Source organism: Loxodonta africana, chromosome 25 (assembly GCF_030014295.1).
Source record: "Loxodonta africana isolate mLoxAfr1 chromosome 25, mLoxAfr1.hap2, whole genome shotgun sequence".
NCBI lineage: Eukaryota > Metazoa > Chordata > Mammalia > Proboscidea > Elephantidae > Loxodonta > Loxodonta africana.
Genome location: NC_087366.1, coordinates 34,282,053 through 34,295,194, shown reverse-complemented (window position 1 = coordinate 34,295,194; position 13,142 = coordinate 34,282,053). Strand labels below are relative to the sequence as shown.

Genomic DNA, 13,142 nt, shown 5'->3' with positions numbered 1-13,142 from the left:
CTAACTCATTCCACAAGGCCATCACAAGAAAAGAAAATTACATACCAATGCCCTTTATACAAAAATCCTGAACAAAATAATAGCAAACTGAATCTAACAGCATATTAAGAGGATTGTAAACCATGACCCAGTCATATTTATCCCGGGAATACAAGAGTAGTTGGACATAAGAAAATCAATCAACGTAATATACCTCATTAACAGAACAAAGAGGGGGAGAGGACATGGTCATTTCAGTTGAGGTATTTTACAAAATCCATGTTTTCATGGTTGGGAGGGGACAAGGTCATTTCAATTGATGCAGAAAAGGCATATTAAAAAATCCATGTTTTCATGGTTAGAAACATTTAACAAACCAGGAATAAAAAGGAACTTGCTCAACCTAGTAAAAGCTAACCTCATAGTCAATAGTGAAAAACTGAAACTTCCCCTCTAAGATCAGGATCAAGACAAGGATGCCTGCTTTCACTACTGCTTTTCAACATTGTACTGGAAGTCCTATCCAGAACAATCAGGCGTGACAAAAAAAAAAAGGCACCCAAATTGAAAAAGAAGAAAGAAAAATATCTTTATGTAAAGATGACTGATCATATATGTTTGTCATGGATTGGATTTTGTCCCACAAAAATATGTGTCAACTTGGTCAGACCATGATTCCCAGTATTGTGTAGTTGTTCTCCATGTTGTGGTTTTCCTGTGTGTTATAAATCATAATCTCTGCCTGTGGTTAAACAGGATTAGGGTGGGATGTAACGGCCTTGCTCAGGTCACAAAACTGATCCAGTGTAAAAGGAGTTTCCCTGGGGTGTGGCCTACACCATATTTTATCTCACAAGAGATAAAAGGAAAAGGAAGCAAGCAGAGAGTTGGGGACCTCATACCACCAAGAAAGAAGCACCGGGAGCAGAGCGCAATCCTTTGGACTCGGGGTTCCTGTGCGGAGAAACTCCTAGTCTAGGGGAAGATTGACAAGAAGGACCCTCCTCCAAAGCCGACAGGAAAAAGGCTTCCCCTGGAGCTGAGGCCCTGAATTTGGACTTCTAGCCTACTAAGCTGTGAGAAAATAAATTTCTACTTGTTAAAGCCATCCACTTGAGGTATCTCTGTTATAGTGGCACTAGATAACTAAGACAATATTGAAAAGCCCAAAGAATCCATGTGAAAGCCACTAAAACCAAACCCGTTGCCACTGAGTCGATTCCAATGCACAGCGACCCTATAGGACAGAGTAGAGCTCTGTAGGGTTTCCAAGGAGTGCCTGGTGGATTTGAACTGCTGACTTTTTGGTTGGCAGCCGAACTCTTAACCACTACACCACCAGGGTTTCCATGAAAGCCACTAGAGCTAATAAAAAAGTGCAGGAAAATTCCAGGGTACAAAATCAACATGCAAAAATCAGTTGTGGTTCTTAGACAACAACAGAAATGAACACATCAAAAATGAAATTTAAAAAAAAAGTCCATTTGCAGTAGTATCTAAAAGAATAAGATACCTAAGAATAAATCTAACCAAGGAGGTGAAAGATATATACACTGAAAACTAGAATACCTTGCTAAAAAAAAAAAAGAAAGAAAGAAGACCTAAATAAATGGAAAACCATCTTGTATTCATGGGCTAGAAGACTTAATATTGTTAAGATGTCAATACTACTCAAAGCAATCTGCAAAGTCAATGCAAAGTTTACAAAATTACAATAGCCTTTTTTGCAGTAATGGAAAAGTTGAACCTCAAATTCATATGGAGTTATAAGGGAACTCAAATAGCCAAAATAATCTTGAAAAAGAATAACAAAGTTGAAGGACTCACATTTCTCAGTTTTAAAACTTACTACAAAGCTACAGTAATCAAAACAGTGTGGTACTGGCATAAATATAGACATATATACCAATGGAATAGAATTGAGAATCCAGAAATAAACCCATACATCTATGGTCAATTAATTTTTTACAAGGTTGCCAGTCCATTCAATGGAGAAAAAATAGTGTTTTCAAAAAATGTCGCTGGAGCAACTGGATTTCCACATGCAAAAGAATCTAGTTGGACCCCTACCTCATATTATATGTGAAAACCTCAAAATGAATCAGTGACCTAAATATAAGTACTAAAGCCATAAAACTCTTAAAAGAAAACACAGAGGTAAAACTTCACGACTGTGGATTTAGCAATAATTCTTAGATAACAACACCAAAAGCCCAAGCAACAACAACACATAGACAAACTGAACATCATCAAAGTTAAAAACTTTTGTGCAGCAAAAGACGCTATCAAGAAAGTGAAAAGACAGCCAACCTCCAGAATGGGAGAAAATATTTGCCAATCATGTATCTGATGTTAGCTATCCTCATGTTGCCTCTGACTTATGGTGACCCCATGCACAATGGAACAACATGCGATCTGGTCCTGCACCAGCCCCGTAATCAGTTGCAGATCTGATCCATAAAAAAAAAATATAGCTGATCAAACCCAAACGAAACCCATTGTTGTTGAGTCGATTCTGACTCATAGCAACCCTATAGGACAGAGCAGAACTGCCCCACAGGGCTTCCAAGGAGCAGCTGGTGGCTTCGAAGTGCCAACTTTTTGGCTAGCAGCCATAGCTCTTAAACACTGTGCTGCTAGGGCTCTGTATGTCTGATAAAGGCTTCATACCCAGAATATATAAAGAACTCCTACAATTCAACAACAAAAATATAAACAATACAATTAAGAAATGGGTAAAGGACTTGAATAGACATTTCTCCAAAGAAGATATACAAATAACCAATAAGTACATGAAAAGATACTCAGTGCCATTTGTCATTAGGGAAACACAAATTAAAACCACAATGAGATACCACTTCACACCCACTAGGATAGCTATTATCAAAAAAAGGAAAATAACAAGTGTTGGAGAGGATATGGAAAAATCAGAACCTTCATTCATTGCTGATGAGAATGTAAAACGGTGCAGACACTGTGGAAAATAGTTTGGCAGTTCCTCAAAAAGTTCAACATAGAATCACCACAAAGCCCAACAATTCCACTCCTAAGTACTTACCCAAAAGAACTGAAAGCAGGGATTTAAACTTCTATCTTTATAGCAGCATTATTCATAGTAGCCAAAAGGTGGGAACAACCCCAGTGTCTCTCAAGAGATGCACAGATAAATAAAACATCATATATACCTACAAAGTGTTTAAAAAGTAAAGTTTGAAGTGTTAAAAAAAAAAACTTTCAAAGGTTAAAAAGTGTTAAAAAGCAAAGTTTTAAAAGTGTTAAAATGCAAAGATGTCACTTTGAGCTCTCAGATGTGCCTGACCCAAGCCATGGTATTTTCAATTGCCTTATATGCATGTGGAAACTGGACAATAAATAAGAAGATTGAAGAATTGATGCCTTTGAGTTATGGTGTTGGCAAAGAATATTGAATATACCATGGACTGCCAGAAGAACACACAAATCTGTCTCGGGTTAAGTACAGCCAGAATGTTCCTTAAAAGCAAGGATAGTGTCATGGGTTGAATTATGTCGCCCCAAAATATCTGTCAACTTGATTAGGTCATGATTCCCAGTATTGTATGATTATCTACCATTTTGTCATCTGATGTGATTTCCCTGTGTGTTATAAATCCTATCACTATGATCCAATAAAATGGATTATAGGCAGTTATATTGATGATATCTATAAGATTAGATAGTGTCTTAAGCCAATCTCTTTGAGATATAAAAAAGAGAAAGTGACCAGAGAAACAGGCGGACCTCATACCACCAAGAAACCAGTTCCAGGAGCAGAGCATGTCTTTTGGACCTGAGGTTCCTGTGCTGAGATGCTCCCAGACCAAGGGAAGACTGATGACGAGGACCTTCCTCCAGACCTGACAGACAGATAGCCTTCCCCTGGAGCTGGCACCCTGAATTCAGACTTCTAGCCTATTGGACTGTGAGAGAACAAACTTCTCTTCGTTAAAGCCATCTACTTGTGGTATTTCTGTTACAGCAGCATTTAATGATTAAGACAGATAGTGAGACTTCATCTCACGTACACTGGACATGTTACCAGAAGGCTCTGTCCTTGGAGAAGGACATCATGCTTAGTGGAGTAGAAGATCAATGAAAGAGAGGAAGACCCTTAACAAGATAGGTTGACACGATGGCTGTAATGATGGGCTCAAGCATAGCAACAATTGTGAGCGTGGCACAGGACCAGGAAGTGTTTTGTTCTGTTGTACGTAGCGTCACTGTGAGTTGGAACCTACCCTATGGCACCTACAACAACAGCAGCATGTGCATACAATGGAATTTTATCCAGCCAGGAAAGAAATGAAGTTCTAATATATGCTACGGTATGAATGAACTTTAGAAATATATTAAGTGAAATGAGCCAGATGCAAAAGGAAAAATATTGTCTGATCCCACTTACGTGAAATATGTAGACAAGTTCATAGAGACAGAAAGTAGACTAGAGGTTATCAGGAGCTAGGAGGAGGGGGAAATGGGAAGTTATTTCTTAATGGGAACAGGATTTCTGCTCGGAAAGATGATCAAGTTTCTGGAAATAAATAGTGATGACGCTTGTACCACATTGTGAATGTAATTAATGCCACTGAATTATGCTCTTAAAATGGTTAAAGTAGCAAATTTATGTTTTATATATTTTACACCAATAATCAATAAAGCTGTTTAAGGGAAAAAACATACACATGCACACATACATATTTTTTATCTTACAGTTCTGGAGGTCCAAAATGGGTTTCACTAGGCTAAAATCAAGATGGCAGCAGTGTTGCATTCCTTCCAGAACCTCTAGGAAAGAGGCCTTTCTCTTACCTTTTCCAGCTTCTAGAGGCCGCCTAAATTCCATGGCTCATGACCCCTTCCTCCATCTTCAAAGCCAGCAGCATAACATCTTCACAACTCTCTCTGACTGTGGCGCTACCTCTCCTGCCTCCCTCTTTCACATAAAAGGACCATTGTGATTACAGTGGGCACACCCAGGTAATCCAGCGTGGTCTTCCCCATCTCAAGATCCTCCATGTAGCCATAGCTGCAAAGTCCTTATTACCATGAAAGCAATATCTTTGGAGGGCTGTTATTCTGCCTACAACCGATTTCTTGCCTTATTTCAGGTATTATAAGTCTAAAATTTTACCATTAAGAACGAGGTTTGGTTTAAGTTTCTATCAGACCATTTTTTTCAAGTCAGAGAGTTTCCTTCTATCCTAGCTTGCTAAAGCTTTTATCAGGAAAGGATGTTGAATTAAAAAAATAATAAATTGGCACACATTCAGATGGTATTCTTCTTCTCCTTTAATCTATTAATGTAATGGGTTACATTAATAGATTTTCTCATGTTGAAACATCCTTGCAATTCTGAGATAAGCTCTACTTTGTCATGATATATTATTCTTTTTATACAATGCTGGATTCAATTTGCTCATATTTTATTTAGTATAATTATGTCTGTGTTCAAAGTAAGAGTGGCTCATGATTGTGTGTGTGTATGTGTGTGGGCATGCGTGCATGGTCATGCCTCTTCTATCCTTATATAATTTAAAAATCAGGATGAGACCCAACAAGCCATTCTCATGAATTTAACGTTAAAGAGTAACATGATTTTTGAAGAGGTAAGTTTAATGCAGCAGCCTGGCCTAAGTCCCAAGCTCTGCAACATTTGTTGATGTTTTGGGGGAAATGCTTTGAGTTTACAACAGTGGCATAACTTTGATGGATAATCCTCAATAATGCAAAATATATGTATACAAAATTAGGGAGAATGAATAATTCGAGAATCATCTTCAATGATAAGCTGAATGCAAGTGAGAAAAAGTACAAATATATAAAATGTCGATGTTTTATGGAGATGGAAGGGATTCATATAGACATGACAAGCAAACATTGAAAGTTTTATTTTTAATTTGGGACTTGGGGCACATCATCTTTGGGGAACTGTGTCTCCCACTATAGAAAGCCATACAAATCTAACTGGATGTTTTAGTAGGAAGTCAAAATAACTAGCTACACTAGCCCCAGAGGCTCACAGATGGCTTGATTACTGTCTTCAAGCAGATGAAAGGTCATAGTGAGGTGGACACTGGCGAATGCTTCATTAAGATCAGGAAAAGAGCGCTGTGTTTTACAGCGGCAATGTGTTTGCTTGAAGAAGAAAAGGTATTGACTTGGAGTAGACCTGATTTCCAAAAGGATAGGAAATTTCAAGATAAATTTGATCCCGAAAATGACAAATAAGCCAGTTCTTAATTTATATGGGATTTATTTGAAACAATATCACTGACATTCTTTAGCCAACATGATTTCTTTCCAGTGATCCTATGAGGTGTAACATAAACATCATTATTTTGTATTCAGGTCCAATGTTGCCTGAGGTATACCAATCCAAGGGTGAATACAAAAATCACGAGTACAGTTAACACAGCATGTTCACTGGGTGCCACGTACAGTGCTAAGTGCTTTACACGAGGTCATACATTTCATCTTCTCAACATCCCCATGAGATGGGTGCTCTGAGTGGCCCTGTTTTACAGCTGGAAACCTGAAGCACAAAGAGGTTATTTATGCCATGTTTCACAGTGGCAGAAACAAGATTCGTGCTCAGACTCCAGAGTCCTTCCTATAACCCCCAAGCTGTGCCCCATAATACTTTCCATAAGTTAGTCTCCATCTGCTATGTAAAAAAAAAACAGCTGCTGTCGAGTCAACTCCAACTTATAGCAACCCCATGTGTGTCATAGTAGAGCTGTGCTCTACTTTGGGTTTTCAATGGCAGATTTTTTGGAAGTTGATCACCAGGTCTTCTGATGCACCTCGGGGTGGGCTCAAACCTTCAACCTTTTGGTTAGCAGCCCCGTGTGTTAACTGATTGTACCAACCTCTTCAAATCCCTCCCTCCAGATCCTTGCCTGGGGCATCTTGGCTACTCCCTGGAATCCACATTCCCTCCTCACCCACTAAATTTCCTTTGTTAAGCATCCTGTGCTGGGGTCCTGCTGCTGAAGGTGCTGTTGGCGCCCGCTGATGGTCTGCATTGTCAGATGGCTACTGAAAAGGCTGAATTTTACCTGAGCCTTGGAAAATGGCAATGATTAAAGAATGCCCCTACCATTTGTGTTCAGAAAAACGACTTACTACAATTAACTACCCTTTCCATATGACTTAGACAAGACTCCTGGACACTCCTTGCTCACCTGTGACAAGGCCAGACACAGACCCTCCAAATTGCCATTCCTTGCCTCATAAACGAGTAATTGAATTGCTTGTCCCCACTGATCAATCAGAGAAAAAAAAAAAAAAAGTTCATGAACCAAACTTTAGCTTCTCTCCTTCCTCTAAATCCCTGAACTTTGGCCCACTCTCAGTCTGAGCCAACATACTACCCTCTTTAAGGGCTCTTACAAGAGAATAGGCTGAGCTCGGCATAAAACATTCTAATTTTTCATCTGCTGACCTCACCCTTTCATCCCGCTTCCCCACACCTGGGGTTTTTCTAGCCTTGCTTACTCTCAGTCTCAATTTAAAAAAACAAAAACAAAAACTGTTTCCCCTAGATCTCTGAGAAACTTGCTGGTCTTACGGTCAGGATGTGCCCCTGTCACCATAGACCCCCTCCCCTATTGGAGCAGTCCCTTTCCCCCTTTGTTTCTCAATAAAGCCTCTCCCTATCAAAGTGATGTTGTTGAAGAACTTTAAATATATTGTGGAATTTCAGAAGACTGAACAAATCAGTCTCAGAAGTACAACCAGAACTTTGCTTAGAAGCGAAGAGGATGAGACTTTGGCTTGCTTACTTTCCTTGACATGTCATGAGTAGAGACCAGTCGCTAATGAAGGACATCATGTTTGGTAAAGGAGTCAGTGAAAACGAGGGAAGTCATCAGTGAGACGGATTGGCACAATAGCCACAACTATGGACCTAAGTGCACCAAGGATCATGAAGACGGCACAGGACTGAGTAGCGCTTGGTCCTGTTATACATAAGGTCACCACGATTCAATTAACAACAACAACAACTGTCAGCGTCTGGATTTGTTTCTCTCTGATGCTACTGATACTCAGTGTGGCCTGTGCCCAGGGGCCCTTCAGGCTCAGCAATGTTATGGCCCCTGGGTGCATCTCACCCTCTCCTGTAGGGCTGGCCCTATTTCTGATAGATGTTCCTGTCATCATGCCCTCTCAATGCCTCACTCTCTTGGGCTGCACTTGATCTGATTGCTTTCATGTCCTTCAGGGCTCGGGCATTGATCCCAGAGGCCTGGGCCAGAGAACAAGGTGAATGCTGGGCACTGGGGCACAGTTAGAATTGCCCCTCCCCCTGACACTTGCCATTGTCCTCAAACCACACTTGATTTCTGGGTTCCCTGTGGCCCTCCCCCCTTCCTAGGAAGCCCCTCACCAGGCCTTTAAATACCCCTGGACACAAACTTGACCAGGAGGATGAACACAGTTTGGGTTTACTTTGGGCCTCTGCCCAGAAAGAAACCTATTTTCAGAAAGAAATAGATGACAGTGAGGGCAAGAGACTTGCCCAAATACCAACAAGTATCAGGGCCAAGATTTAAGCCGTGATTTGGAGCTTCTGGCCGCAGTTGCTGTAGCTCTCCTGGGCCATATGCTGCTTCTTGGTATGGTGCCTGAACTCTAAAATGAAGTGAAGTACTTTGGAACAACACGAGAGACACCACTGCTGTCTTTCCAAGTGCGTAGGAGAAAGCTGGAATCCAAATCAGAGGTTGACTTGATTTTTTTAGCTAATAGGGTAACTTCCCTGGATAAAGATGGCATGAAAGAAATATTAATACACCCTCAGTTTGGCATTTAGGCAGAGCATGTACACCAATTTAAATGTCGTAAAATTGCTGGATACTAACCTTGGGACAGGGAGGTGGGTGTGAGTTCACGAACTACACTCTAGTAGTATTTGTACTATTGTGGCTCAAGCTTAAGCCTTTGACAGGATTAGGCCATTCTAACCCAACTTTGAGCTGCCTGTTACAAAGATGACCCCAGTTACATTTTTTTCAAAGCAATTCTGTGTTTCCTAGAGAGGCTGGTAGAGAAGGTAGCCATGGATTGGCACCTTTGGCTTCTTCGGTGTGGCATGAAATACTGAATATTTGTTCTTACTTATCTCATTCACTTAAATTTTCTGGCCTCTTTCTTCTTATATGGAATGGTTATAATAATACACCTTGTACAGGCATCTGTAAGAATTAGATGAGGTTATGGAGTAGAAAGCACTTCGTAATTCACAAATCTCCAGAAAAATGTAAGGCACCATGCCTTTTTCTGCCTCACTTTTAGTTCCTCCCAAGATAGTGCTAGGTCCAATGTTTGTGTCTGGGAAACTGTAGCAGGAGAGAGTGTAGCCAGAAGTCATAGAATGAACCGTGAAACCACTGCTTGGCTGCTCGATTCTAACCAACTGCTATTGAGTCACTCCAACTCACAGCGATCTCCATATATGTCAGAATAGAACTGTGTTCTACAGAGTTTTCAATCACTGATTTTTGTAAGGTGCCTCTAGGTGGACTTGAACCTCCAACCTTTCAGTTAGTAGCCAAGTGCATTCACCATATGCACCACTCAGGGACTCTGATGGACTATGGCGGGAGGGGGTGTCAGAAGAGAGCCAAGCTGCAGTCCCTCAGGGAAAGATGCTCTCCTAGCCTGGGATGGTGGCTTAGGAGGATGTGCTCATACTCTTTAAGCATCTCCCTTTCTAATCAATGAACGGAGAAACCCAGCCTGCAAATCCCACTTAATTGTTTGCTTATGCTCTGCAAGCTCTCCACTTACGCCAGTGCACTGCAGCAGAAGGCTCTCCACAGTGATCGTTAGACACACGGGGTATATGGGCCTGTTTGGAAGTTAACTAAAATGAACAAATCAATCATTGTTCTAGGGATCCCATTGTGAGTCCTATGGGAACCCTCCCAGTATTCATTGTGTCCCCTGAATCCTAAGATTCATTAAGATAATGATCCAAGATAATGACTCCAATGTCCAAAACATGAAATCTTTATCATCTAGTCATACTCATTTTTCTAAAAGAGCAGGGTTCCTCAGCAGTGGCTTTATTGACATTTTGGGCTAGATAAGTCTTTGTTGTGGAGGCTAGCCTGTGCGTTATAATAGCATCTCTGTCTGCTCTCTACCCAACAGATATCAGTAGCACCCTCTTCCCCTCTTTCTTAGTTGTAACATCCAAAAACGTCCGTAGACATTGCCAAATGTCCTCAAGGGGGTAAAATCACCACCAGTTGAGAACCACTGGGACAGAGGGTGCAGGGACAACTGGGCTGATCTGGTCAGTGATTTCGAACAAAAGTGGGGCAGAGAAGACATGAGTAACCTCTGGGTAGAACAGAGCACTGGGGACTCTTCCTGTGTAAAGAACATTGAAAACAACCTTTACTTCCAACAATCTGTCCCCAAGCTGCCACTGCCATGAACAGCCAGAAACATTAAAGCAAAAGCCTTCGGCGAACTGTGAGCTGGAATATTGACAGTGACTGACTCTGTGAGCAACAACCACAGCCTCAAGAGAGAACAGCCCTTCCAAAGATTGTGAACAACTGTGCTTAAACACTGACCATCAAAACCCCTCATCTATAGGCATCACCACCGGCTACACAATTTCTTAACAAGAAGCTGGGTCAGGAACCAGAAAGACAAGAAGAGTACAAGCCAGTACAATCAGAGTCACAGAGACCAGACTTCAGGCTGGAGGCAGAGGCTGGAGCCTCCATTACAAATCATACTCACACACAGTTACACACACCCTCACACACACATACACACTCACACATATTTACATACACACTCACTCATATACACACACACTCATTCACACACACAGTCTAAAAGGAGCTTTGCCTGGTGGTGAGGTCATTACTCTAGTCCTGACTCTGTGAAACAAGGATTGATCCCTGCAAAAGTATGGCCAAATGAGAATAAGGAAGAAGAGTAAAAATGGTTCCTTTTAATGGATTCAGTGGGAAGGGTCAGTGTGATAGATTTATTCTTGGTTTGAGTGGTGTAATGGTGAAGCCTAAGCAATGCATACCAGTTTTTTCCAATTAAAAGAGAATGTGCTCAAGTATCATTTACTCATCATCACATTAAAGTACAGTTTCCTTTTATTCAGATATAAGCAGTAACTTGGTGCCTGTAAGCACGTGCTTGTCTCTGTGCCTCTGTCAAGATGGGGTTCACTAACCTGCTAGGAGTGGGTAGGGAGAAATGATGATGGAGGAAGGACCTAGGGGTGGCTGTTTTTGTCCTCATGAAGGTCAACCTTTATGGACTCAGATGTAAAGCTGTTTTCCAGCAAAAAAAGTCCCATTGGCCTGGGGATGGGAGCCTGTTATTTCTCAGTAGAGTCTTAAAAAAACAAATCCCTATGAAGATTCAAAATCAGAAATATGCCACAGGTGTCCAGGGGCTCCTGCTTTCCCACCCTTTCCCATCTTGTCACATCTTCTTGCTTTCATTTGAAATGATTTTAACAGCTCAGTTCTTCTGAGGCAAAAATGTGGGTAATGAAACACCTTACTCTTAAGATGCCTTTATATTTGTGGTGTTTGGGAAGCGGAGTAGAGTTCTAATTCAGTCTTTGTTCTCTACATTGAGAATCATTTTACTCGAGTAGCATTAAGCACCACAATGTGTCATTTCCCCTGAACATAGAAACTACAAATAACACGTTTATTGTTGGGGAATTTGGGATGGGAACTCAGGGATTTTAGTGAGGCTCTGAGGGCAGTTTAGTTTTTCCTACTGATAAGTGTGTAGCCTGTGGTGGTCCTGCAAATGCAGCTGAGAAAACAATACCTATCACCTGGAATTCCCTGCCCTTCTCTCTTGTCTGTGAATGTTGCTCTGAGTATCATGGGCAGGTCTTTTAGTCTGGGTTGGCCACTGTCCCCACCCCCACATCTAGTTCCTGGCTGATACAAACAGTTAACACTCTTTGGCTGCTAATGAAATGCAAGAGGTTCCAAGTCCACCCAAAGGTACCTCAAAAGACAGGCCTGGCAGTCCTTCCAAATTTATTTCTGAAAAATCAGCCATTGAAAAAACCCTATGGAGCAGTTGTACTCTGACAACGTGGGGCCTCCATGAGTTGGACTCAACCTGAGGGCAACTGGTTAACTGGTCATCCCCACATTGGGAGGCTTTTTTTTTTTTTTTTCCTCTTAGGTGTGTGCAAGCCATTCTGAGCAATGAGCATTCCTAATCCTGTCCAGGCTCCATCCCACCCACTTTTTAGGACATAGCTCTCCCACTTAAGTACTCAGCCCGTATCTGGTGACAGGAAGCATTTTCAAGTGTTCTCAGTGGGAAGCAGACAGTACTTATTATCATGTTTTAAAGCTTCCTCTATCAGCATTAGCCCTACTCCAGCCTGGCTCTGCTGTGCTCCAGAACGCCCTCGTGGCGCCCCACTGGCGGTGGCTTAAGGTCATGCCCTGGAAGCTTCTATGAGGGAAGGATGGCTCTGGCATCTCTTTCTGGAGTCCAGGGCTCCGGGCCCCACCAGGGCCAGCTGTTAGGGTTCTCACAGTTGACCCTGATGCCAAAGGAGTCCTGAGAAGAAATAAATGATGGTGGTGTATTTCACAGCTAAACTTTAAAATAGCAATCAGTGGAACGAGCAAGTCTAATGTGCTGTGTTGAATCAAAGTCTTGCTTAGTGAGGCAAATCATGAAATCCTTCCAAGCCGAAGCACCCCAGGGACTCCTTCACACACACTTTCAATCTCCTTTGCTCCCAGGGCAGCCCCATCAGGGATGCTGTTTCTTGTACTGGCCTGGTAAATACCTCTCAGGGATGTTAGAGGCCAGGGTGGTTAGAGGCCGTGTTTTAGAATATTATTAATGGAAACGAAAGAAGAGAAGGCAGGAGGAAGGTTTCCTGCTGTCCTCAGAATGTAGACAGGGCGAGCAGCTTTCCCAAACCTACTCCTCACGTTCACCGAGCGACATTCGTGTTCTCTCTCCAAAGCTCAATCACCTGAACGATATGGAAGCAAAGCAGGGAAAATCTAGAAACTTAAAACCCAGGTAATCCTGAAAGATCCTTTAGTCATTCATTTTAACCCTAGTACTGTGCCTCTTCCTCTATTCATTAACAAAGGTGGCGCTGG

At 41.7% G+C, this 13,142-nt stretch overlaps 1 protein-coding gene across 1 annotated transcript in view; it reads left to right on the top strand.

Annotated features, from left to right (window-relative positions):
* The window catches only part of PCNX2 (pecanex 2), a 360,142-nt gene that overhangs the window by 331,251 nt on the left and 15,749 nt on the right, over window positions 1-13,142 (top strand). The gene's annotated exons all lie outside the window — the stretch shown is intronic.